Here is a 26,916-nt window from a genome sequence, read left to right as displayed (position 1 = left end):
TCGGATCTCAACAGTATTGGCGTGAAGCCTTAACACAATAATTAGCATGATTTGCAGCTCATTAACTTAATCATATAATTACAACATAGATATCAGCAAGAAAGAGCCACTAAGCGGTGCCATGGAATGATACAGGCCGCAATTCTCACGGTGCACGCCCACACGCTCGTCATTTGGCATTTGCATCACCTCAATAGTAATCATAGAACACATAGTTCGGGGTTTCGAACCCTCAGAACCAAGTTTGGAAGCGTTACTTACCTCAAGCCAAGCCAAATTCTAGCCCTCGATGCCCTTACCTCTTGATTCGACCTCCAAATGCTCCGTCTCTAATCAAAAATCAGAATCATAACATCAATATACGCTAAGGGAACAAAGCCCAACGCGAAAATAATCAAATTACATAAAATTCAGAAATTGGTCAAACCCGACCCTCGGGCCCACGTCTTGGAACCCAATAAAAATTACATAAATAGAATCCTTATCCTCCCACGAGTCCATACATACTAAGAACATTAAAATCGGACCACAAATAGCCCCTCAAATCCCCAATTTACACTCTCCAATTCCAAACCCTAATCCCCCAATTTTAGGCTCTAAATCTCACTAATTTCATGTCTAATCAGTTAAAAATCACCATAGAATCGAGTATTGAGTTCAAAAATCTTACCTCCAAGTATTTCCCTTCGAATCCCTCTTCAATCCCTCCCAAAAAGTTTCAAATCCAGCCAACAATGGTGAGAAATGGCCTAAAATTCGCGAAGATGGCTATTTAAACATTCTGCCCAGGTATAATTTCATTCTTCGCGAACGCGGCCCAAACCTCGCGTTCGCGAAGCAAAAAAATCACAGACCAATTATTCCTCTTTTGCGAACGCGACATCCTTCACGCGAACGTGAAGCCTCAGCTGCTCAAGCCTACGCGAACGCGACCATACCTACGCGAATGCGATCCACAAAACCCCAGGAGTCCCAGCTACTCCATTTTCCCTATGCCAGCGCGACTACTCTCACTCATTCGCGATTTACTGAAATCGACACCTACATGAATGTGGCCCCGGACTCGCGAATGCGATGAATATTTTCTCCTCGAGACCCAGCTCTTCTTCGCGACCGCGAAGAACAAATTCCTCCGCAACAAAAACCAGCAAAATCTGCAACTTTTCAAAACCAAGAATTGGTCTGTTAACCACCCGAAACTCATCCGAGGCCCTCGGGGCCTCAACCAACCATGACAACACATCCCATAACATCATTCAAACTTAGTCAAACCTTCGAATCACTCCAAGAAATATCAAAATACCAAATCAACCTCGAATTTAACCTTAAGAACTTAGAAACTTTCAAATTCCACAAACGACGTCGGAACCTATCAAATCAACTCCGAATGACCTGAAATTTTGCACACATGTCACAAATGACACTACGGACCTACTCCAATTTCCAGAATTCCATTCTGACCTCTATATCAAGATTTCCACTACCGACCGTAAAACGCCAAATTTCCAATTTCGCCAATTCACACCTAAACCTCCAAACCACATTCTGAACACACTCTTAAGCCCAAAATCCTGTAACGGAGCTAACAAAATCATAAAAACCAAATTCCAAGATCGTTCATTCACAAGTCAACTTCCGGTTGACTTTTCTAACTAAATGGCCAACTTAAGAGACTAAGTGTCTCATAACATTCCAAAACGACTCCAAACCCGAACCAACCGACATGCTACCACATAATATAGTTGAACAAGACATAAAGAAGCAGAAATGGAGGAAACAGGGCTGTAATTTATAAAACGACCGGCCGGGTCATTACATCATCCCCCACTTAAACACACATTCGTCCTCGAACGTGCCAAAGGTTGTTCCAAAAACCATCAAATCGATGTGTAACCTTACCATGCACATACCCGGGGGTGATACCATGCCACCCTATCTCATATATGTCCGATAACACAATGTAACTGAGATTTCACAATCCAACCTAGCCCATAAACCTTAGAACCAAATTTTCACTTCCGAAATCATCTATAAGATCATAATCTCACATCTACACACCGAATAAATCTGAACACGTTATACCAAGCCATAACCAAAATTCAAGATGGAAATTATAGGATATACCATACTACTCAAACATTCATAGCGAAAACTTCAAATCACAGCAACTGCTTAGAACAACCGAATATAGATAATAAACCTCCTATCAAATAAAGCCTCATTCCAACATTTTCGTACTGCCAACGAAGAATTGAAACACGAAGAAAGTCATAATCATCCCTCAGATCAACTAGTCGTGGAGATCCATCTCCTTCGGCAAGGACCATAACAAATTTCTAAACCGAATCCCGATATTATCCTTTCAACATGTTGAAATCGAATCCGATAGTATTCATTCAAGATCCCAATGATCTCATCTCATCCAACACGACTACTCTAGTAACATGACACATCGATACAATCTAAATCCACAACTCGTGCAACCCGCGCACCAATAAGCAACAGTCCAAATGTACTCAAATCATGGAAAGATGACTCAAATGAGAGATTTGTACCGCAAGCTTACCAGTTCTACCCCAACGCAATGCTGAGAATCTATCACACATCGTAGTACCAGAACACACGAATCTAACCCGAATAATCATACCTCCACACAACCCTGCTACAATACGCGACTTTATCCGAATACTGGTCCACTTGAAACACCTCAAGTCACTATGTTCAAAATCAACAACCACGCACAATTGATGTTTAGAACCAAAAGCAAATCATCATAATCACTCCGAAGCAAATGACATAACACCACACAAACCCAAAACGACACAACCGATACGCCATCCACCGAGCAATACTCGATACTTTTCCCGCTCAAATTCCACTATGAGACCCCAACAGAACCGCACCATATGTACTTATAACCAACAACCGTGACACCCCGCAACACGGAAAAGTAACTCATAGGTCATCCCAGAACACTAATAAGATCAATAACAATCGAATCAACACATCCCTCAACACCGTAACTGAATCAATGGTAGAAGTCTCTGCACTGACATCTCTCACGAAGACCAAATAAGAAAGACAACCCTTCCCAACCATCCGCTGGGTCTTCAAAAATGAAAAATCACCCTTCTAGGAACATAATCTGTCGAATCTCACCACTCAATCAGTGGCATCCCTGGCATAGCCAATGTTGTCGTCTTAGCGCAACAGCCCGGAATAACACGTCATGGAGACAACCAATCCATCCCCAATATCACATCAAAGTATAACATACTAAGTAACAAAGGATCCACCCGAGTCTCCAAACCCCCAATAGTCACCATATAAGGTCGATACACGCGACCCCCAACCACAATATAAAATGTTATGAGAACTTCCAGTATCTAAATCCATATAGCACATGAATCACCATATCCGATCCCAATTCCACCATTCGAATATATAACACACCCTTAATACCCAATCATTCCACGAGGGGTACTCCTAAAATTCTTCTATGCCACTAAGCAAACTTGAATATCAGGAGTTGATCAAACAAAAGAGTGTCGCATTGTACCATTAATCAATCACATTGCCTTTCTGAAATGCATGCCCTCATCAAGGCATACCAATTAGCAATATCATTTGCCTAATCATCTAAAACTGCCTGTGCTGCCTAAGAATTTATGACCTTCCTTTCATAATTGAATTGTGACCTTTCACATGTCAATTTCAACCCTACACAACATACCGCATATACTATGCCATCCTATGACAAATATGAGAACTTCATAATCCATTCTGAGCCACAAGAAACTACGTACACCACTAGCCAAGAACTTTCCATTTGATCCAATCTAGAAGAAAACTGCTATACTTTCACACCTCCTTTTTACCACCCCGAGGGGGATATGAGAGAGTTTTTCCAATTAAAGTGACATTATTCAAAATGGGATTTATTAATTTATCAGAGTCGCCATTTGGAATAGTTTATTTGGTGTTGCAAGTCACCGATTTATTTTAAATCCCAAATTGAGGAAATTTTCGACTGTATTCAAAAGTCTGCGAATCAGAAATTCTAGATAAGGAATTTTGTTAACCCGGGAGAAGGTGTTAGGCATTTCCGGATTCCGTGGTTCTAGCACGGTTTCTTAAACAATTAATAACTGGCTTATTATCTGATTTACTACATGTTTTGTCACGACCCGGATTTCCCACCCTCGAGAGTCGTGATGGAGCCTACTAATGTGAGCTAGGCAAGCCGACTATTGAAACAAATAACCTTTTTACCCTTTTTATTCTCTTTAACAGTGATAAAGCAATAACGTGCAAACAACGAAAATTTAAAATAAGTGAAAGAAAAGCAATAGAGTAACTGAACATGTAACTAATACAATTATTTAAGCCTTAACCACCCAAAATTGGTGTCACAATGTCACAGACGATCTAAGATTTACTACATACAAAGTTCGAAAAATAAACGATACACTGTTTCTGAATTAAGGAAATGAAATAGTGATAAAGGGATAGAGGGAGACGCCAGGACCTGCGGACGCCTGCAGGTCTACCTTGGATCTCCGCGTGGACTGAAGGTAGCCACCCAATCTATGGTCCAAAAGCTGCTCCGGGATCTGTACATAGTGCAAAGTGTAGTATCAGCACAACCGACCCCATGTGTTGGTAAGTGCCTAGCCTAACCTCGGCGAAGTAGTGACGAGGCTAGGACTAGAATACCACATAAACCTATGCAATTCAACTATATACAGCGAAAAAAAAGAGCAGAAATAAACAATCAAATATGGGAGGGGTAGCATGCTGCGGGGAAGATATCAATTCAGAATAGAAAGACAACAGGTAATTGAAGGAAACAGTAAATCTCAGATATCAACAAAGAACCAAAAATCAATAAGTGCATGGCATCTGCCTTCATTCTTTTACTCTCGTCCTCACCAAAGCAATCAAGTAATGAAAATGTGCACGACATCACCCTTCGTGCTTTTACTCTCGTCCTCACCATGTAATCAATATAATCGGCACGGAATGTTACATCATGCGGCACGGCATCACCCTTAGTGCTTTACACTCTTTCCTTACAAATCATACACGGCATCACCCTTCGTGCTTTATAACTCTCTCACCAAACAATACACGATATCACCCTTCGTGCTTTAACTCTCTTCATCACCCAAACAACAATCACAAACAATAGGGCAAGGAAATAAATGAAATTACAATAAGAATCCCGGCAAGGGATCAATAATTCAACAACAAGTCCCGGCAAGGGACAACATCAAAACAACAACAATATCCCGGCAAGGGAGACATTCTTTTCTCTTTTTCACTTTTACTTTACAACTTGAGCCAATGCTCTAATAGGCTTCAATTTACCTCTTACACTTTCACATTTCATTATTCGACTTGAGCCAACGCCCTCAATATTCAAATGCCATAATTACTTCCACAAACTTTGCCAACAATAGAAATCATCACCAAAGCATGAACAATACAACGAAGTCATAAAAATCACAATATGAGACTCACGGGCTTGCTTGGTACCAACGTATAGATACTCGTCACCATTCCTATACGTCATACTTGACAAACACCACATAGCAAATAGGACTCGACTCCTAATCCCTCAAGCTAAGGTTAGACCAAACACTTACCTCGATGTCACGAACACAATTCATGCCTCAACTATCGCTTTACCTCTTGATTCCACCACCAATTCGCTCGTATCTAGCCACAAGTTACTTAATTATATAAATAAACGCTAAATGAATCAACTCCAATGCATGAAAATGAGTTTTCCAATGTTTTACCGAAAAAATCAAAAATTGCCCACGGGCCCACATGGTCAAAACCCGAGGTTCCAACCAAAACCCGATTATCCATTCCCCCACAAACCCAAATATATAATTTTTTTTAAATTGGACCTCAAATCGAGGTCCAAATCCCTAATTTTTGAAAAACCTAGGTTTTACCCAAAACACTCAATTTACCCCATGAAAATCATTGATTTTGAGTTGAAATCATGTGAAAAGATGCTAATGATTGAAGAAAACAATTTAATTGACTTACAATCGATTTGGAAGAAGAGTTGTCTTTGAAAAATCGCTCAAGAGTGTTTTGGTTTTGAAAGAGTGTGACAAATGGGAGATTTTCGGCTAAGTATAAAAATTGCAGGTTGTAGATATGGGAATTGCGACCAGGGTTCGCAATTGTGAACCCCTACCTCTGCTATGTTCGCATTTGCGAAGGGGTTTTCGCATTTGCGAGGTGGGAAATGTGAAGGATGCATCGCATTTGCGACAACTGGATAAAAGGGGGAGTATCGCATTTGCGATAGAATCCTCGCAATTGCGAGGTAGGCTGGCCTGGGCTTCTTTTGCATTTGCGATATGCCTCTCACATTTGCGATAGTGCATTTGTGATCCAGGCTTCGCCAATGTGATAACGCATAGTTGTTGATGTTATTTTAGTGATTTGAATGCACGAGCGAGTCTGTATGATGTTTTTAGGTTGGTGTGCATGTTTGGTTTGGAGCCTCGAGGGCTCGGGTGAGTTTTGGATAGGCCACGGGGTGGATTTTGGACTTTGTGAATTGCAGACTTTCAGCTGTTGCATTGCAAGCCTAAGCGAAGCCTGGATCGCAAATACGAGATTGCAAATGCGAAAGAAGCCCATGCCAGCCTACCTCACAATTGCGAGGATTTTATCGCAAATGCGATACTCCCCCTTTTAGCAAGTCGTAGCAAATGTGACGCATCCTTCGCATTTCCCACCTCGCAAATGCAAAAACCCCTTCGCAAATGCGAACATAGCAGAGGTCGAGGTTCGCAATTGCGAACCCTGGTCGCAATTCCCATATCTGCAACTTGCAATTTTTATACTTAGCCAAAAATCTCCCATTTTTCACACTCTTTCAAAACCAAAATACTCTTGGGCGATTTTTCAAAGACAATTCTTCTTCCAAATCGATTGTAAGTCAATTTTAACTCGTTTTTTTCAATCATTAACATCTTTTCACATGATTTTAACTCAAAATCAATGATATTCATAGGGAAAATTAGGTGTTTTGGGTAGAACTTAGGTTTTTCAAAAATTGTGGATTTGGACCTCGATTTGAGGTCCGATTTCAAAAACAATTATATATTTGGGTTTGTGGGGGAATGGATAATCGGGTTTTGGTTGGAACCTCGGTTTTTGACCATGTGGGCCCATGGACGATTTTTGACTTTTTCGGTAAAACTTTGGAAAACTCATTTTCATGCATTGAAGTTGTTTCATTTAGCGTTTATTGATATAATTAAGTAACTTGTGTCTAGATACGAGTGAATTGGTGGTGGAATCAAGAGGTAAAGCGATAGTTGAGGCGTGAATTGTGTTCGTGACATCGAGATAAGTGTTTGGTCTAACCTTTGCTTGAGGGATTAGGAGTCGAGTCCTATTTGCTACGTGGTGTTTTTCGAGTACGATGTATAGGCATGGTGACGAGTATCTATACATTGGTGTCAAGCATGCCTGTGAGTCTCATTTTGTGATTTTCATGACTTCGTTGTATTGTTCATGCTTTGGTGATGATTTCTATTATTGGCAAAGTTTGTGGAAGTAATTGTGGCATTTGAATATTGAGGGGCGTTAGCTCAAGCCATATAAAGAAATGTGAAAGTGTAAGAGGTAAATTGAACACTATTAGACCATTGGCTCAAGTTGTAAAGTGAGTTGTAAAGTAAAAGTGAAAAAGAGAAAAGAATATCTCCCTTGTCGGGATATTGTTGTTGTTTTGATGTTGTCCCTTGCTGGGACTTGTTGTTGAATTATTGATCCCTTGCCGGGATTCTTATTGTAATTTCATTTATTTCCTTGCCCTATTGTTTGTGATTGTTGTTTGGGTAAGGAAGAGAGTTAAAGCACGAAGGGTGATGCCGTGTATTGTTTGGTGAGAGAGTGATAAAGCACGAAGGGTGATGCCATGTATGATTTATGAGGAAAGAGTGTAAAGCATGAAGGGTGATGTCGTGCCGCACGATGTACCATTCTGTGACGATTATATTGATTACATGGTGAGGATGAGAGTAAAAGCACGAAGGGTGATGTCGTGCACAATTTTGTTACTTAATTGCTTTGGTGAGGACGAGAGTAAAAGCACGAAGGGTGATGCCGTGCACTTATTGATTTCTAGTTCTTTGTTGATATCCGAGATTTACTATTTTCTTCAATTACATGTTGTCTTTCTATTCTGAATTGATATCTTTCCCGCAGCATGCTACCCCTCCCATAGTTGACTGTTTATTTTTGTTCTTCTTTTCCACAGTATATAGTTGAATTGCACAGGTTTATATGGTAGTTTGGTCCTAGCCTCATCACTACTTCATCGAGGTTAGGCTAGGCACTTACCAGCACATAGGGTCAGTTGTGCTGATACTACACTCTACACTATGTACAGATCCCGGAGCAGATTTTGGACCGTAGATTGGGTGGCTACCTTCAGTCCACGCGGAGATCCAAGGTAGACCTGCAGGCATCCACAAGCCCTGGTGTCTCCCTCTATCCCTTTATCCCTGTTTCATTTCCTTAATTCAGAAACATTTTATTGTTTATTTTTCGGACTTTATATGTAGTAAATCTTAGATCGTCTGTGACACTGTGACACTAGTTCTTGGTGGTTAAGGCTTAAACAATTGTATTATTTACATGTTCAGATACTCTATTTCTTTTCTTTCGCTTATTTTAAATTTCCATTGTTTGCACGTTATTGCTTTATCACTGTTAAATAGAATAAAAAGGGTAAAAGGGTTATTTGTTCAATAGTCGGCTTGCCTAGCTCACATTAGTAGGCGCCATCACGACTCTAGAGGGTGGGAAATCCGGGTCGTAACAAGTTGGTATCAGAGCTTTAGGTTACATGGGTCTCACAGTTCATAGACAAGCTTAGTAGAGTCTGAGGGATCGGTACGGAGACGTCTGTATTTATCCCCTAGAGGCTATAGAGTTAGGAAATACTTCACTTTTATTCCTTCCTGTCGTGCGGTTTGGTTTCTCAATGCTAATTTAATTTCTACTATGTTCTTTCGCAGATGGTGAGAACACGTGCTTCCTCATACACTGACCAACAGCCCGAGCCCCTAGAAGCATCTCCCACGAGGGGCAGAGGGCGAGGTTGAGGCTGTGCTAGAGGCCGAGGTACGGGCAGAGCTCAGACCAGAGCAGCAGCACCAGCGGCGGAGCCTTAGCTTGACTTTGATGATGAGGTTCCGGCCCAAACAATTCCGGTAGGCCCAACTCAGGTCCCAGAGGGGTTTATTGCTACCCCAGTACTCCAGGATGCTCTGGTCCGTCTAGTGGGCCTTATGGAGAGTGTCACCCGGGCAGGCTTGCTTCCTGTAGCACCAGTCGTCTCTCAGGATGGAGGAGGAGCTCAAACTCCTGCTACTCACACTCTAGAGCAGGTAGCTCCCCAGTTTCAGACTCCACTAGCTCAACAACTTGGAGCATTTCAGCTGGGTGTGGTAGCTCAGACCGGTAATAGAGCAGCTATGTCTGCTGATGCTTTGTGGAGATTGGATAAGTTCACCAAGCTCTTCACTACTACTTTCAGCGGTGCATCTTCTGAGAATTCCCAGGATTGTCTAGACAGCAGTCATGAGGTTATCAGGAACATGGGGATAGTAGAGACCAATGGGGTCGATTTTGCTACTTTTTGCTTGTCTGGATCCGCCAAGACTTGGGGGAGAGATTATTGCTTGGCTAGACCAGCCGGATCACCAGCCTTGACTTGGGAGTAGTTTACTCAGTTATTTTTGGAGAAGTTTCTCCCCATTACTCAGAGAGAGATCTACCGGAGGCAGTTTGAGTGTCTCTAGCAGAGTTCTATGATTGTTACCCAGTATGAGACCAGATTCATCGACTTGGCTCGTCATGCTCTTATCATACTTACCACCGAGAGAGAGAGAGGGTTAGGAGTTTCATTGAGGGACTTATTCAGCCGATTCGACCTTAGATGGCCAGGGAGAATGGGAGTGAGATTTCTTTTCAGGAGGCGGCCAATGTGACCAGGAGAGTTGAGATGGTTCTATCGCAGGGAGGTGGTCAGGGGTCTGACAAGAGGCCACGTCATTCAGGCCGATTCAGTAGTACCTCGTCTGGAGGCAGAGATTCGTATGGTAGAGGCCATCCTACTAGGCCTTTCCAGTCAGTACTTTAGGTTTCTCATGGTGCTTCAGGTGGTCGTGGTTCCCATATACAGTATTTTGAACAACAGTCCTACACTGCACCACCAGCTCCTATCAGTGCACCGTCGCTTCAGAGTTTTGGGGTGGTCATTCAGTAGTCAGGGTCAGTAGTCTCAGCAGCCAAGGGCTTGTTACACTTGTGGTGATATGGGTCACATTCCTAGGTTTTGCCCTCGAGCATCGAGTAGCTCTCAACATTAGGGTTCCCGTGCCATGGTTCAGGCACCGAGTGTTCCGCAGCCCGCCCAGCCAGCTAGAGGTGGGGGTAGAGGTGCTAGAGGTAGAAGTAGAGGTAGAGGTATTAGAGGTGGAGCTAAGGCCGCTAGAGGTGGAGGCCAGCCAGCAGTAGGTCGTCCCAGAGATGTAGTTCAGGGTGGTGGGGCCCAGCAGCAGGCCGGCCCAAGGCTGAGGCTTCCGATACAGTTATCACATGTATTGTTCTAGTTTGTAACGGAGGTTCTTTAGTTTTATTTTATCCGGGAGCTACGTACTCCTATGTGTTATCTTATTTTGCATTGTATCTGGTCATGCCTAGTGATTCTTTAAGTGCTCCTGCTTATGTGTCTACACCGGTGGGTGATTCTATTGTGGTAGATTGAGTCCATCGTTCTTGTATAGTTGCGATTGGGGGTCTTGAGACTCGTGTAGATTTGCTTCTTTTGGACATGGTTAATTTTGATGTCATATTGTTATCACCTTATCACGCTATCTTGGACTGCCATGCCAAGAGTATATCCTTAGCCTTACCGGGTTCACCTCGTTTAGATTGGAGAGGGACTCCTGGTTATTCTACCCGTGGTGTTATCTCTTATATGATGGCTCAGCATATGGTCGAGAAGGGGTGTTTGGCCTATGTTCGTAATTCTAGTGCTGAGGTTCCTTCTATTGATTCTATGCTCGTTGTTCGTGAATTTCCTAAGGTATTCCCTTTAGACCTATCGGGTATGCCGCCCGACGAGTATATTGACTTTTGCATTGATTTGGCTCCAGGCACTCAGCCCATTTCTATCTCGCCGTATCGTATGGCCCCGCCTGAGTTGAAAGAGTTGAAGGAGCAATTGCAAGACTTGCTTGAGAAGGGTTTCATTAGATCGAGTGTTTTGCTTTGGGGTATGCTGGTGTTGTCTGTTAAGAAAAAGGACGGATCGATGAGAATGTGTATTGATTATCGGTAGTTGATCAAGGTTACAATCAAGAATAAGTATCCATTTCCGAGGATTGATGATTTGTTTGATAAGCTTCAGGGTGCCAAGGTATTTTTGAAGATTCACTTGAGATCTGGCTACCATAAGTTGAGGATTAGGGCATCCGATGTTCCTAAGATAGCTTTCTGCACTCGGTACGGGCATTATGAGTTCTTGGTGATGTCGTTCGGGTTGACAAATGCCCCAGCAACCTTTATGGATTTGATGAACCGAGTATTCAAGCCTTATTTGGATTCGTTCGTGATAGTCTTCATTGACGATATTTTGATATATTCCCACAGCCGGGAGGAGTACGAGCAGCATCTTAGAGTGGTTCTTCAGACCTTGAGGGATAGTTAGTTGTATGCTAGGTTTTCGAAGTGTGAGTTCTGGTTGGGTTCAGTTGTATTCCTGGGTCATGTTGTATCAGCAGAGGGTATTCAGGTTGATCCGAAGAAGACTGAGGCGATCAAGAACTGGCCTAGACCAGCATCAACTACAGAGATTCGGAGTTTTTTGGGATTGGCAGGCTACTATCGTCGGTTTGTGGAGAGGTTTTCATCTATCGCAGCCCCGATGACCAAGTTGACCCAGAAGGGTGCCCAGTTCAAATGGTCAGACGAGTGTGAGGCGAGCTTTCAGAAGCTCAAGACAGCTCTGACTACGGCACTAGTGTTGGTTTTGCCTACAGGTTCAGGGCCTTATACAGTTTATTGTGATGCATCTCGTATTGTACTTGGTGCAGTGTTGATGCAGGATGGTAAGGTCATTACCTATGCTTCACAGCAGTTCAAGATTCATGAGAAGAACTATCTGGTTCATAATTTGGAGTTAGCAGCCATTGTTCACGCATTAAAGATCTGGAGGCATTATCTGTATGGCGTAGCATGTGAGGTGTTCATTGATCACAAGAGTCTGCAGTATTTGTTCAAGTAGAAGGAGCTAAATTTGAGGCAGAGAAGGTGGTTGAAGCTGTTAAAGGACTATGATATCACCATCTTATATCATCCGAGTCGTGACATGTTTTAAATCGATTGTGCCTTTTTAACTTTTTAACCGGTTTTAGTTAAGTTAAACCGTTTTTTGGAAGATTAAATGTTATTTACAACACGCCTTGAACCACGCAACATGAAATGCACCCGCGGTTCATGACATGTTCTATTTAACATTGTAAGAAAATGAAATTGGGTTGCATGAAATGTACACCCGAAATTTAAAAATCACAAACTACGTCACGGAAACCGTACCCGTAGCTATGATGAGTTATTTAAAGAAACGCGTCTAATGCAACTACAAAGGTTCAAACTTAATAACAACACTTGTGAGGGCCATGAAGAGTTTAATTGATGGCACGCCTCGATTTTTAACTGGGATTAACTCTTGAATTAATTTCATAAGGGTCATCGGTTTAGGGGTTTTATGGCACACCTCGATTTGATTTTAACAAAAGGAGATTATTTAAGAAAGGCTAAGATCCTAATTGAGGTTCAAAACTAGAATTTCCTTGGTTAAGGTCAAGCCCTTAAGTTTCTATTGAAGACTGCCTTGGGCCAAGATGCCCAACACTTGATTAGGCCCAGAAATACGTTAGCCTTGAAGAACTGGTCTTAGGCTCCAAAATTGGGCGTAGAAGCATGAGGGTTCTAGAGGTCTTGCTTCGTTTGAATTTTAAGTAAGTGTTTGCCCACGTTGGGCTTCAGGCGGGCCCAAATGCTATATGTGTTCTATTTGGGCCTATCTACCTCTAAAATTACAACACTTGCATATTTACAACAACTAAATCTCAGTTTTTCTTCTAAGAGAAACAAGTATCCAAAAATCAAACACAATTCTAATTTCTTAAATTAACAACATGAATGGCAGTAAAAGCACATGTTCATTTTATGACTTACGATAAAAGAGGTTTTCTATAATTGGATCCAAATTTCGGGCTTAGGGTCCAGGTTTAACAACCTAGACCCAAATTCACTTGACTTTACTTGGGCCTAAGATTCAGCCCAAGCCAAGCAAAGAACATCCCTATCCTCTTTAAAGAGTGGGCTCACAATCTGGCCCATTTGCATCAATATCATTTATACTATAACCAAAATATAATCAAACATCCTGACATAGCTGTTCTGGAATCCCAGCATATGAATTTAAAAAAAAATTAGTTACAGTCTTCCAAAAATAAATAATAAATACCTTGCATCTGGACTTAATGCATAATCTAACTATATTTGAAGCTAAAACTATTACAACTTCCATTTCATGAAGGATCCGAGCTTCCTTTGAACATGATTTGTCCACAGTAGCCTGATTCCATTTCCAAGTTTTTAAAACTACTGATTTGGCCAATTAGTAGCCAAATTCGCAGGTATCAACTTACAACCAAACATATGAAAAACAAAGAAGAGGATTTAGATAGAAGGAGAATTTGTCTACTCAACAAAGGCAAGAGAACTGATTTCAAAACCTCACAATCAGTCATAATGACTAGAAGATCTGACTATGGACATAAACAAAACTAACTTTGCAAAACTGAAATTCATAAGGCAATCAAATATAGACCAGCTTGTTCATGTTCAAAGTGTAAACTCGCATATTCAAGGTTTAACTACATTTATGTCACTATAGGCTAACTACTTTCATGAAAGGGACATTCACTTGCATAAACACCATTCATATTTATGAACACCAAACATTACATGAAGAAGGTGAAGTTCAGTACCTAGCACAACAACAACAAAAAGGTGCAAAAAACTGGCTGAAACTTTAAAAAGAATGGAGCAGCAGCAGGACAAGAGCAACAGCAACCAAAAACCTCAAAATTTCAAACCCAAGACTAGCTACTTGAACCTAGAGACAACCAGCTAGATAACCCACAAAAAGTCTCTATTTCAAACCATTTTCAACTTGTGAACCAAAAAAAAGAAAGTGTTGGAAATTTTCTGAGGTTTCCTCAAGCCTAAAAATGGTACTTTTCGCAGAGCCTAATGCTTATCACTACTGATTATTGCTAAAAAAATCCTCTCTCTTGTGTGAGGGAATATTTTCTTTTATAGAGTGCACAAAAAAAAAAGCATCATGGAAAGAATATTCTGACCTAATACAGTATATTTTACAGTTGTGTCCTTTTTCCTTATCCAAAACCAGTATTTGCTAGGATAAGGACTATTGTCCCAAGTTCTAGAATTTTTTATTTTTAGCCTAATGTAAAACCCCAATTTTACCCTTTGAAATACTGCTTATTTCAGCTTTTATCCTAAACTTTTAAGTCCAGTTAAGTCCCTAAAGTTTCAAATGATTTTCAGATTAGGACAAACAAAACAAACATAGACAAAAATCAGAAATTCGAATCAAAAGACCCAACAAAAAGAAATGCCTAGCTAAATAAACCTAAGAATGGAGTCTAAATTTAATACACTTAACAATAAATACAATGAATAAAAATGCAAAGAAGAACTAGAATTCAATCTATCAGTTTTAAATTTAAACCATTAAGGCAACAAACGACCTAAATAGCTTGTTGATCCATTCAAAAAAAATAAAACTAATTACCAAATGAATTCATAGAGGTAAAACAGAGTAGACATTAAACAGACCCTAATTAAACTAAAATCATGCAATTGGAGCATTGAAATGTAAGACATGCTTTAATCAGTCAAGAACAAGTAAACAAGAAATCAGTCGTGAATAAAGAAAGAGAGAAAAAATAAAGTTAGAAAATTAAACCTAAACATGCAGCTAATAAAAGCAATTAAACATGCAAAACAAAAGATAAAATTAAACAAACAGAAGGAAAAGAAAGGGATTTACCTAAGTTTATTTCAAAAAACTGGATCAATTTACGAACTCGTCCAAACTCTCTCTGAAGTGTAAATGGACTTTGACTACCATTAATCGACTGTTCTTAACAAGAACAGTCGACTAATTGAGGTTTTAAGTCCACTTGACCAAATCTTGACCAAAAAATCAGAAAAGGGGAAAAATTAGGGCTTGATGATTCTGAGATTTAAGATTCGTGGAATTCGGCTGGGATTTTTGGGGAATCAATGGTGAGACAGGGGTGAGGGAAGGTTGATGACTGTATGGTATAAATTTGGGGTAATTTGGGTAAGTTAGGGTTTTGGTATTGAAATTTTGATTTGAGATTCGAGGAGTTTGGCAGTGATTCGAAGAAAAATAGTTTGAGATATGGACTGAGGAGGTGAAGGGGGGTTCAGGGTGTGAATTTGGGAAGCTTTGGACCACCGGAACCGTCGTGAGGCGATTTTCGGCGGTAGTTTGTGGTGGAGGCGATGAGGAATATGAGGGCGGCTAGGGTTCATTCTTAAGAGAGAGATAAAACTGAATGAGGGGTCTTTTGAGGGGCGGGGGGGGTCGTTCCGACAATTATATGTAAAGTGATAGATCAGTTCCGGGTCGTTGGATCAACGAGATCCAACGGTTGTGATCAATCATTCACAAAACGAGGTTGTTTGGGGACTGGGGAAGCTGTACCGGGTGGATTTAGTTTTGGGCTTGGGTTGTGGGTTATTAGGGATCGGATCTAGGGCCGTATTTAGGTGTAAAAATGGCCCAATTTCAAAAATAAACCTCTTCTTCAATTCTTTCTTTTATTTCTAATTTTTTCCTTTTTTCTTTTAATTAAAAATCTTAAATTATCTAAAAAGTGAAATTAAACTAATTACCTAATTACAAAAATTATAAACATCACTTAATTCTAAATTAAAAGAGAAAAGTCAATATAATAAAAATTTAAAGACAAAAATGTAAAAATGAGCTATTTTTTGGTGATTTTCAAATTTCTATAAAACCAATAATTATTGATTAATCCTAAAAATTTAAAAACAAATCCTAAATGCGATGCATGATATTTTTAGTATTTTTTCATAATTTAAATAAAAATTAAACATGCACAGAAATGCAAATAATTAAGAAAAATTCTACAAAAGAATGTCAAATAATTAAGGAAAAATCTATTTTCTTGGATTCTGTCGGAGTAATTCCTATAGGGCAAAAATCACATGCTCACAGATGCCCCTCTTTGCTCGGAAACACGAAGGGTTTTCAGGCAAAGACAAAATGAGCAACTATGAGAGATATTTGCCCGCTTGAAACTCCATGAGTAGCATGTTTTGAAAAAGCCTGACCGAACCTTGCTTCGGAGGTTGCCTACATATCCCTAGCTATAAAGGAATCAGGTCAGTGTAGTTCTGAAAGTTTTGGTAGCTGGGACTACCGGAAAACTATGATTTCACTGTTGTTTCTGCTTTACTGAACTCCTTATTACACAAAAAATGAAAAAAAAAGCTAAACCAGCTAAACCTATCAACTACGAGTTACAAGATTCCTATCTATAAAGCTTCTTAAGCTTGATCATGAGTCTTGGATGGTTCTCTATGCAGACTCTGATCTGAATCTTGATGCTCGTCAGTTGCAACCACTGGTTCATTCTTCTTCAGCTTTTAGATCAAGGCGGGACGTGTGAAGCTTGTGACTTCAATCAAATTTTTGAGTAGTCCACGTCTTTTCTCCGCTTAGAGTTCAACTTCTTTTCTTGTTCTTCCTTTATTTTATTTGGGTTGAGACTTCTTTTTTTGGTCATCTCAAACCCTGTGCTTCATGGTGAAAAACCTATTCAGGCACCAAAGCAAACAAACGAATGAAATTTTCTGCCCTAGTTTTCACTAGGAAAATTTCATGAGTTATTGTAACAAAATTAGACTATTTCTTTATTTGAAATCGATAAAATCAGGATGGTGTATCCTTGGGAAAATGAAATTAGGGAGTGGAGTGCTATATCTATACTAAAAATCAACTAGGGAGTGAAGAACCTATGTTGGAAAAAGCGACTAGGGAGTGGAGACCCTATGTCTAAAATAAACTCAACTAGGGAGTGGAGACCCTATGTTGGAAAAGTGACTAGGGATTGGAGACCCTACGTCTAAAATAAATTCAACTAGGGAGTGGAGACCCTATGTTGGAAAAGCAGACTAGGGTGCGGAGACCCTATGTTGGAAAAGCGACTAGGGAGAGGAGACCCTATGTCTAAAATAAAGTCAACTAGGGAGCGGAGACCCTATGTTGGAAAAGCAAACTAGAGAGTGGAGACCCTATGTCTAAAATAAAGTCAACTAGTTAGTGGAGACCCTATGTTGGAAAAGCGACTAGGGAGTGGAGACCCTATGTCTAAAATAAACTCAACTAGGGAGTGGAGACCCTATGTTGGAAAGGCGACTAGGGAGTGGAGACCCTATGTCTAAAATAAAATCAACTAGGGAGTGGAGACCCTATGTTGGAAAGGCGACTAGGGAGTGGAGACCCTATGTCTAAAATAAACTCAACTAGAGAGTGGAGACCCTATGTTGGAAAAAACATAACTAGAGATTGGGGACCCTAGGCTACCATTTTTTTTTTGAATTTTTTTCCTATATCTTCTTTTTTTCTTCATTTTGTTTCTTCCTCTTTTTTTCTTTTTTTTATTTTTTTATTTCATAGAATGAGTGAATGCGGGAAAGAATTTTGGAGGGAACTTCCATTTATGGATTGTTGTTGTGAAGCTGTTTCTAGCCCTTGCGCAGTTTCTTTTGGTTGCACCTACTTTTTGCAAGGTTGCTTTGGATTGCACCTGTTTTATGTTTTCAAACAAAGAACAATTGTTAGTATGAAATGGTGGTTGGTTTTGTGGCCTTGATTCTTTTGATCACTCGATCTCGGCCCAACTCTTTTGATGAGCATCTTTGTTGCTTGTTGACTTTCTGGAGATCAATCTCTTTTTCTTTTCTTTTTTAAAAACCAGGGACCTTGACCTTCCCAAAATTTCACATGATGGTTCAACCATGCGGGGCTTTGGCCTTTTCATCTTATTTCCCCTTTATGGGCATTTGACTTTAGATTTCTTTCCTTTTCCATAATTATGACTTTGGAGCATCGGCGATCATGGCCAGTCGAGATCAATTTGATGTACTTGCTGAGGATGGGTGATTTTTCTTTGAACTCGGGTTTTGTTAAGCAGATGCATGTAAACCGATCTTGCCATCTCTTCTTTGTATTAGTTTCGGAGAAAAATTAAACCGAAAGGGATTCAAAGAAAAGTAAAGAAATGACAAGAAAATGAATTTAAAAAGAAGTGTCCCTTTCGGGGGAGGAAAGAAGGACTTATCTAGAGTCCATGCAGGCTTCAATAGACATGACATGTTTCTTGGACTAGATACCAGATCTGCGCAACTATCCAACTTCTCATGAACCCATTATGACCCGTGTTTTAAAATCGGAAAACCTTTCCAGGACTCTTTCAGTGCCAATGGTTGTAAGGCATTCCTTCTTTTCGATCGGCGATGCCCTTTGCGGGTTTTCGCCAATTAACCTCTCTCATTTCTCTTCTCATCGTCGCTTTATAGTGCTCTTTACTAGTTTTCACTAACAAGACTCTCATTTTCAATTTCTCTGCTCACCATTGTCTTACGGTGCTCGTGTGGGTTTTCACCAATAAGACTCTCTTATTTTATTTCTCTCATTTTGATTGCAACGGATCCAAATAGTTGTATTCTCCGATTTTGAACATCTTTTACCAATTGATCGGGAGGACTTAAACAAGGTTTGGGAAAAAAAAATTTGGATCGAATTACAACTTTGGAAATATTCAGGCGGGATCATCACAGAACCATTACAACATTTGCCCCAGTTTCACTTTTGGGAGAATTTTGGATTTTTGTTTTGGTGTGACTAAACCCCAGAGAGGCTGCCTACGTATCCTTTCGGAATCAAGTTGAACGTAGTTAGGGAAACTTTTGTTTTTTTGTTTTTTTTCTTTTTGTTTTGATTTGATTTTTTTTTACACAACGTTTTCAGGTTCCAAAGAGGGTAACTAAAGAAAGGTAATCGGCTCAAAGGGTTAGCAAAAGGGTTGAAGTGTTTGGAGTAGCGAGAAAAAAAGCCTTCGCCATCCCAATCGGATAATATTGTTGCTACAGAAAGACTAGACATAATACCTTTTTGACTGTGTCTGCATTTACAGCTATTTCGGGGACATTTCCTTCAATGTCTCCCAAATACAACGCCCCCTTTGGCAACAATTTCTAATAATGTATGGGCCTTTCCAGTTAGGAGCAAACTTTCCTTTTGCTTCCTGGTGGTGAGGGAGAATACGCCTCAAAACGAGTTGCCCCACTTCAAAGTTCCTAGGCTGCACTTTCTTATTGTAGGCACAGGCCATTCTTTGTTGATACAACTGCCCGTGGCAAACTACGGTCATTCGATTTTCATCAATCAGGGTTAACTGTTCCAGATGGGTTTTGACCCACTCACTGTCCTCAATCTCAGCTTCAACAATGATCTGAAGAGAAGAGATTTCAACTTCTGCGGGTATCACGGCTTCAGTGCCATAAACCAAGAGATATGGGGTTGCTCCGACTGATGTGCGCACAGTTGTACGATATCCCAACAATGCAAACGACAACTTTTCATGCCATTGCCTGGAACTTTGGATCATCTTCCTAAGAATCTTCTTGATGTTCTTGTTCGCCGATTCAATAGCACCATTAGCTTTGGGCCGATAAGGGGTAGAATTTCGATGCATGATATTAAACTGCTCACATATCTCCCTCATCAAGTGACTATTCAAGTTTGCAGCATTATCCTTAATGATAGTTGCAGGAATAACAAAACGGCAGATGATATTGGAGTGCATGAAGTCTACCACTGCTTTCTTAGTGACAGCTTTGAGAGTGACTGCCTCAACCCACTTTGTGAAGTAATCAATGGCAACTAATATAAATTTATGCCCATTTGAAGCTTTTGGCTCGATTGGCCCAATGACATCCATACCCCAGGCAATGAACGGCCATGGTGCTGACATAGGATGCAGTTCTGTAGGCGGTGCATGAATCAGGTCACTGTGCATCTGACACTGATGACATTTTCGAACAAAACTGAAGCAATCTTTTTCCATAATCATCCAGTAATAGCCTGCTCGAAGGATCTTCTTTGACAGGACGTATCCATTCATGTGACACACCCCTGCGTGCACTTCATGCATGATTCTTCCGGCCTCTTTGGCATCTACACATCTTAACAAGTTGAGATCTGGAGTCTTTTTGTACAAGACCTTGCCGCTCAAGAAGAAACCGCTGGCAAGACTCCTAATGGTTCTCTTTTGGTCTCCATTGGCTTGCTCGAGATATTCCTTTGTTTTCAGAAATCTCTTGATATCATGATACCATGGCTGAACATTTGGTTCCACCTCAACCGTATTACAGTAACCATGCCTTTCTCAAATTTTGGATTTCCAGTGGGTCAATGTGGGTATTTCCTGGATTTGGCAACATCGAGGCCAAAGTAGCGAGTGCATCAGCTAACTCATTGTGAAAATAAGGAATGTACCTGAACTCGACTGACTTGAACCACTTGCTAAGATCTTCCACATGTTGCTTGTAAGGAATAAGCTTGACATCCTAAGTTTCCCATTCTCCCTAAGCTTGTCGGATAATCAGATCCGAATCTCCCATGATTACCAATTCTTTCACATCTTGATCAATTTCCATATTCATGCCCATAATGCAGGCTTCATATTCTACAGTGTTGTTTGTGCAGAAAAACCGAAGCCGAGCTATGGCTGGATAGTGTTGACCCATGGGTGGGATCAAAATTGCCCCAATCCCGACACCTTTTGCGTTCACAGCTCCATCGAAGAACATTTTCCAAGCATTGGTGTCTTCTGATGTTACCTCAACTGAATTTACTTCCTCGTCCGGGAAGTAAGTGCTCAAAGGCTGGTATTCATCATCAACAAGGTTTTCAGCCAGGTGACCTGCTAAAGCTAGGGCTTTCATTGCCGTGCGGGTAACATAAACTATGTCAAATTCAGTAAGCAAGATCTTCCATTTTGCTAACCTCCCTGTGGGCATCGGCTTCTGGAATATGTACTTTAAAGGATCCAACCTGGTGAAGAGGTAAGTGGTATAGGCTAATAGGTAATGCCTAAGCTTCTGAGCGACCCAAGTTAGGGCGCAGCAAGTCCTTTCCAACAGGGCATATTTGGCTTCATAACTTGTGAACTTTTTGCTCAAATAGTAGATTGCATGCTCTTTCTTCCCGATCACATCGTGCTACCCGAGGACACAGCCAAAGGAATTCTCCAAGACTGTCAGGTCCCCGGTTCGGGTAGGACCAAGACTGGCGGATTTGGCAGATATTCTTTGATTTTATCGAAGACTTCCTGACACTCATTTGTAATGCTGCACTGTGGGCCGGGCCTGAACCGGACCAGACCGGGCCCGCGGTCCTAACGGGTCTGGTGGGCCGGTCCTGGTGGGTCGGTCCTAACGGTCCCTTAAAGCCCGATGCGGGCTGGTCTTCAACATTAAGCCCACGAGCCCGGGACCGTTTAGCCCGGGACCGGCTGGCGGGCCTAGTCCGGGCCCAACTGGCCTAGCAGGCCTAACGGCTATAATTTAAAAAATAAAAAATAAAAAAAATAGCCCAACGGCCATATTTAAAAAGTAGTCGTTTGGCGCTTTTTTTGACCATTTGGTTGTTTATAAAATAGCCATTTGGCCCCCAAACTTTATATAATTATACTTTTCCCCATTTCTCAACTATAAATACCCCCTAATTCTTTCATTTTTACTCACCAATTCATCAATTTCTCTCAATCTCTCTCAATCTCTCTACTAGAATTGCTTATTTTATTGTTGAAGCTTCGTGAAAAATTGTGAAGTTAGTGAATTGAAGTCTTCAACGATTTTCAATTTTCAAGAAGTTGTTCGGCAATCCGGTAAACTCGTTTCAACTCTTAAGTTTTAAGAATATATTTTTGTGTGTTTTAGTTTGCACAATTGTAATTAATATGGCATTTTCTTTGAAAAAAATGTTTGGTAAGGGAAAAGATAAAACTGGTGAAAGTAGTGGCCAACCAACTACCCTTCCCCCGGCTCCCCGACCTAGAAAAGATAAGCAAGTTGAAAGTAGTCGTCAACCTAGACGTCCTCCTCCTCCCGTAATTCTTGATAGTGATCACCCTTGTTTTCAATTTACCGATAGTGAATTTTGCCATAATGTTGCACCAGGTGGAAGATTAGATGATGAAATTATGAATGCTCTTTATCCTAATGAAACTATCTTATAAAATAATGAGGAAAATGAGGATGATGATGAAACCCAAGCACCGGATTTAGATGATACACCTACTAGTCCTGTTAATAACCCAACTGATGCACCGGCCGACCCACCTGTAGAAACTCCTACTTTTAATAGAGAACCTGCTAAACGCCTAGAAACATCATTAGTTTGGAATTTTTTTACTCAAGTAAGAGAACAAAATAAGGCTAAGTGTAAAACTTGTGGGAAATTAATGGCGCATAAATATACTGGAGACCGTAGCGACACGGGTAGTTTGACTAGGCACATAAAAATACACCCTAGAGATACAGCTAGATTTTTACAAATGAAAGCGCAGCTAGAGAGGACAAGTGTAGATTCTACGGTTAACCCTAGTACAGGTTCAAATCTAGTTCAACCAGGAATTAACATTGTGACCGGAGGTATTTTATATTACGATCCTAATAGAGATCGTGAAGAATTAGCAAAGATGATTACCGTTATGTGCTTACCTTATACTTTTGCTTCTAATCTTAATTGGATTCATTATATTCGAAGAGTTTTTAATCCTACTTATAAAGGTTGGCCTCACGCAACAGTTAAGAGCGATATTTATAAATATAAACATGAATATGAACAATATTTGCGGTATTTATTCACTCATATACCTAATCGGATTTCTATTACTACTGATATTGGTAGAAGTGGTAATGATTGTGATTATCTAACTGTTACAAGTCATTGGATAGATGAGGAGTGGACAATGCAAAAACGCATAATTGCGTATAGAATAATTAATTCACGTCACACAGGTAAGTTTATAGCTAACACTGTTGCAGATATTTGTAGATATTTTTGCTTTAGAGATAAAATAATGGCAATTTCTATGGATAATGCTTCTAGTAACACTAGTGCTATAGGCATACTTACAACAACACTAAATCCTGCATTTAGGAATATATTCCATGTTAGATGTATTTGTCATATTTATCATTTAATTGTCGGTGATGGTATGCGAATTTTAAATTTAGAAATTGAAAAGGTTAGAATGGCTCTTAATTGGCTTTTTTATTCAAACCGTAGAAGTAGACTAAGAGAATATTTTAAAAAATGTGATGAATATGGCCTTAGAGAAAGAAATGTTCCTAAACCTTGCCCGACTAGATGGAATTATATGTACGAAAGCTTAGTAGTTGCATATGAATATAGAAACCCAATTAATGCAACGTTTAATGCTCGGGTAGGTGGTGAGGATGATGATGAAATGCTTACTACTCAAGATTGGATGAATGTTAAAATTCTTTTAGATTTTTTAGAACATTTTCAAATTGCTACAAATGCATTTTCTGGGCAATATTATCCTACTATTTCAAACTGTTTAGTTTATATTGCAGCACTATCTGATTTGTTTGTTATATTTTCGGAGGGTGGGGAAATTTATCAACTTGCTATAAATGAAATGAAACAAAAGTTTAAAAAATATTTTTTTCCTATCCCTCCTATTTATGGTCTTGCTGCAATGTTAAATCCTACAATGAAATTGGGAGGTCCTCATTTTTGGTATTCAAATATTTATAAGGCTTTAGATCTTTCAAATGAGGAAGTTGCTACACTTGCAGATGCAAAAGCCTCAATTAAAATTAATGCTCAAACAGTTTATAATGCTTATCAACTTGCCTTAGAGCATGCTAGGCCAACTATTCCAACCCCTACTTCGTCTAGCTCACAATCGTCTAAAAGAGCTGCGGGCTTAAAAGCTCTTAAATCTTGGACGGAGTTCAGGGGTTCTCAAGGTGATAATTATGATGAAACTTCACATCTAAATGAGCTTCAAGTTTATTTGTCTCAGGGACTTGAAAAGGAGAATCCAGACGGCTCTTTTGATCTTTTGGAATGGTGGAAGGCAAGGGAAAAACATTTTTCGGTTCTTGCAAGGATGGCTCGGGATATTTTATCTATTCAAGCTTCAATTGTTGCATCAGAGAGCGCTTTCAATCAAGCAAGACTTCAAATAGGTGATCATAGAGCGTCTATGAGGGAGAGCTTGGAAAAATCAGTACTATTCAGAGATTGGATCCGCTCGAAAAGAAGAAACTTTGGAATTGCGGAATCACAACCGGAGATAGATGAAGCTTATGAAGAAATGATGGAGGAACTTGCGGAGGATTCTGCTTCGCCCAGAAGTGGTGATGAACAAGCTTCTTTTCCACCACCACCAACGCAACCTCCTCAGAACCTTGAAGGATTTATGAGATTTGTTAGAGATACAATGTAGATTATGGTGTAACTTGTACTTTGGCACATCTTCTTTTAGATTTTTTTCCTTTTAATGGTGGTATTAGTACCTTGTTGTGTTCATTCCATTGGGGGAAGGAAGACTAAGAAAGATATGCCATTTTTGGTAACAAAAATTATAAGACATGCGCTTGAATATCTTGTTGCAATATTTTTTTGTCTTTAACTTGGAATTATTTATAAGCTATAATATATATATAACATACAATATATACTACAAGAAAATATATAAGCTATTATATATATACATAAGATACAATATATAATACAAGAAAATATATAAGCTATACTATATATATCCATAACATACAATATATACTACAAGAAAATATATAAGGGAATATATATACATAACATACAATATATATACTACAAGAAAATATATAAGAGAATATATACATAACATACAATATATACTACAAGAAAATATATAAGGGAATATATATACATAACATACAATATATACTACAAGAAAATATACAATGAAATATATATACATAACATTCTATACTAGTATACTATATATATATTATGTATACTATACTAGTATACTATAGTCTATATATATATTACTTTTTCGTCAAGCACTTTTAATAATTAGATTTCTACTATTTTATATAGCCATGATATGGTTTACAAGATATTGCCTTAAACAAAACAAAAAAACAAAAAACCCCGCTAGGCCCGCTAAACCTACGGGCCCGGCCCGCTAAGCCCAGGACCATATGGGCTTAGGCCCGTCATGGGCTGGTCTCACCCGTTGAGCCCACGAAGCCCGGGACCGCTAGAGCCCAGGACCACTAAGCCCGGGCCCGTTAAGCCTGGCCCATTAAGCCCATTTAGGCCTGGGCCCGGCCCACAGTGCAGCATTACTTATTTGTCCATTTAATTGCCGCATCTTTTTTCAACAGCTTGAATATGGGTTCACATGTGGATGTCAACTAAGCAACGAACCGGCTGATGTAATTAAACTTCCCATTAGGCTCATAACCTCTTTCTTGGTTCTCGTAGGAGGCAAATCCCGAATAGACTTTATCTTTGTTGGGTCTAGCTTGATGCCCCTCCGACTGAATATAAATCCCAAGAGCTTTCCAGACGGAACTCAAAATGTACACTTCGCTGGATTTAGCTTCAAGTCATATTTGCGCAGACGCTCAAAGAACTTTCTCAGGTCCGGAACATGGTCATCTTGTGTCTTATACTTAATGATCACATCATCCACATACACCTCGATTTCTTGGTGCATCATGTCATGAAAGATGGTGATCATAGTCTCATGTACGTTGCCCCGGCGTTCTTCAGACCAAAAGGCATGACCCTGTAACAATAGGTGCCCCAAGGTGTGGTGAAGGCTATCTTTTCCGCATCTTCTTCATCTATCAAGACCTGATGATATCCAGCATAACAATCCACAAAAGACTGTATCTCATATTTGGCACAGTTGTTGACAAGGATATGGATGTTTGGCAAAGGTATGTTGTCTTTGGGACTTGCTTTGTTTAGATCTCACTAGTCAACACATACTCATGTTTTCCCGTCTTTCTTTGGCACTGGGGCCACATTAGCCAACCATGTGGTGTATCGGACCACTCGGATCACCCCCCCTTTCAACTGTTTTGTGACTTCTTCTTTGATCTTGTCACTAATGTCAGTTTTGAACTTCCTTTGTTTTTGCTGAACAGGGGGATAATCGGGGTAAGTCGGTAACTTGTGGACCACCAAATCGACACTTAATTCTGGCATATCATTGTAGGACCAAGCAAACACATCTTTGAATTCAAACAAAAGTTGGATCAATGCATTCTTGGTTCTTTCATCCTTGTGAATGCTTACCATGGTTTCTTGGACCTCTTCAGAACTACCCAAATTAACCGACTCGGTTTTATTTAAGTTTGGCTTAGGTTTATTCTCGAATTGTTCCAATTCTCGGTTTATTTCCCTAAAAGCCTCTTCTTCATCATATTCCGGTTCTTGATTCATTATTTCACAATTAGAAAGCGTGTTTGGATCTGGTCATGAAGTCCGCAAGCATGTCATGTTATTTAAATCCGCATTATTAGAACTGAAAGAAGAAATAAAAAAAGTAACAAAAATCAGAAAGAATAAAGAGAGATTCATGAACAATGAAATATTGATTT

This window comes from Nicotiana sylvestris, chromosome 5 (assembly GCF_000393655.2).
Source record: "Nicotiana sylvestris chromosome 5, ASM39365v2, whole genome shotgun sequence".
In the NCBI taxonomy this organism is placed as follows: Eukaryota; Viridiplantae; Streptophyta; class Magnoliopsida; order Solanales; family Solanaceae; genus Nicotiana; species Nicotiana sylvestris.
The sequence above is the reverse complement of the archived record's forward strand: the minus strand, read 5'-3'. Positions refer to the sequence as shown.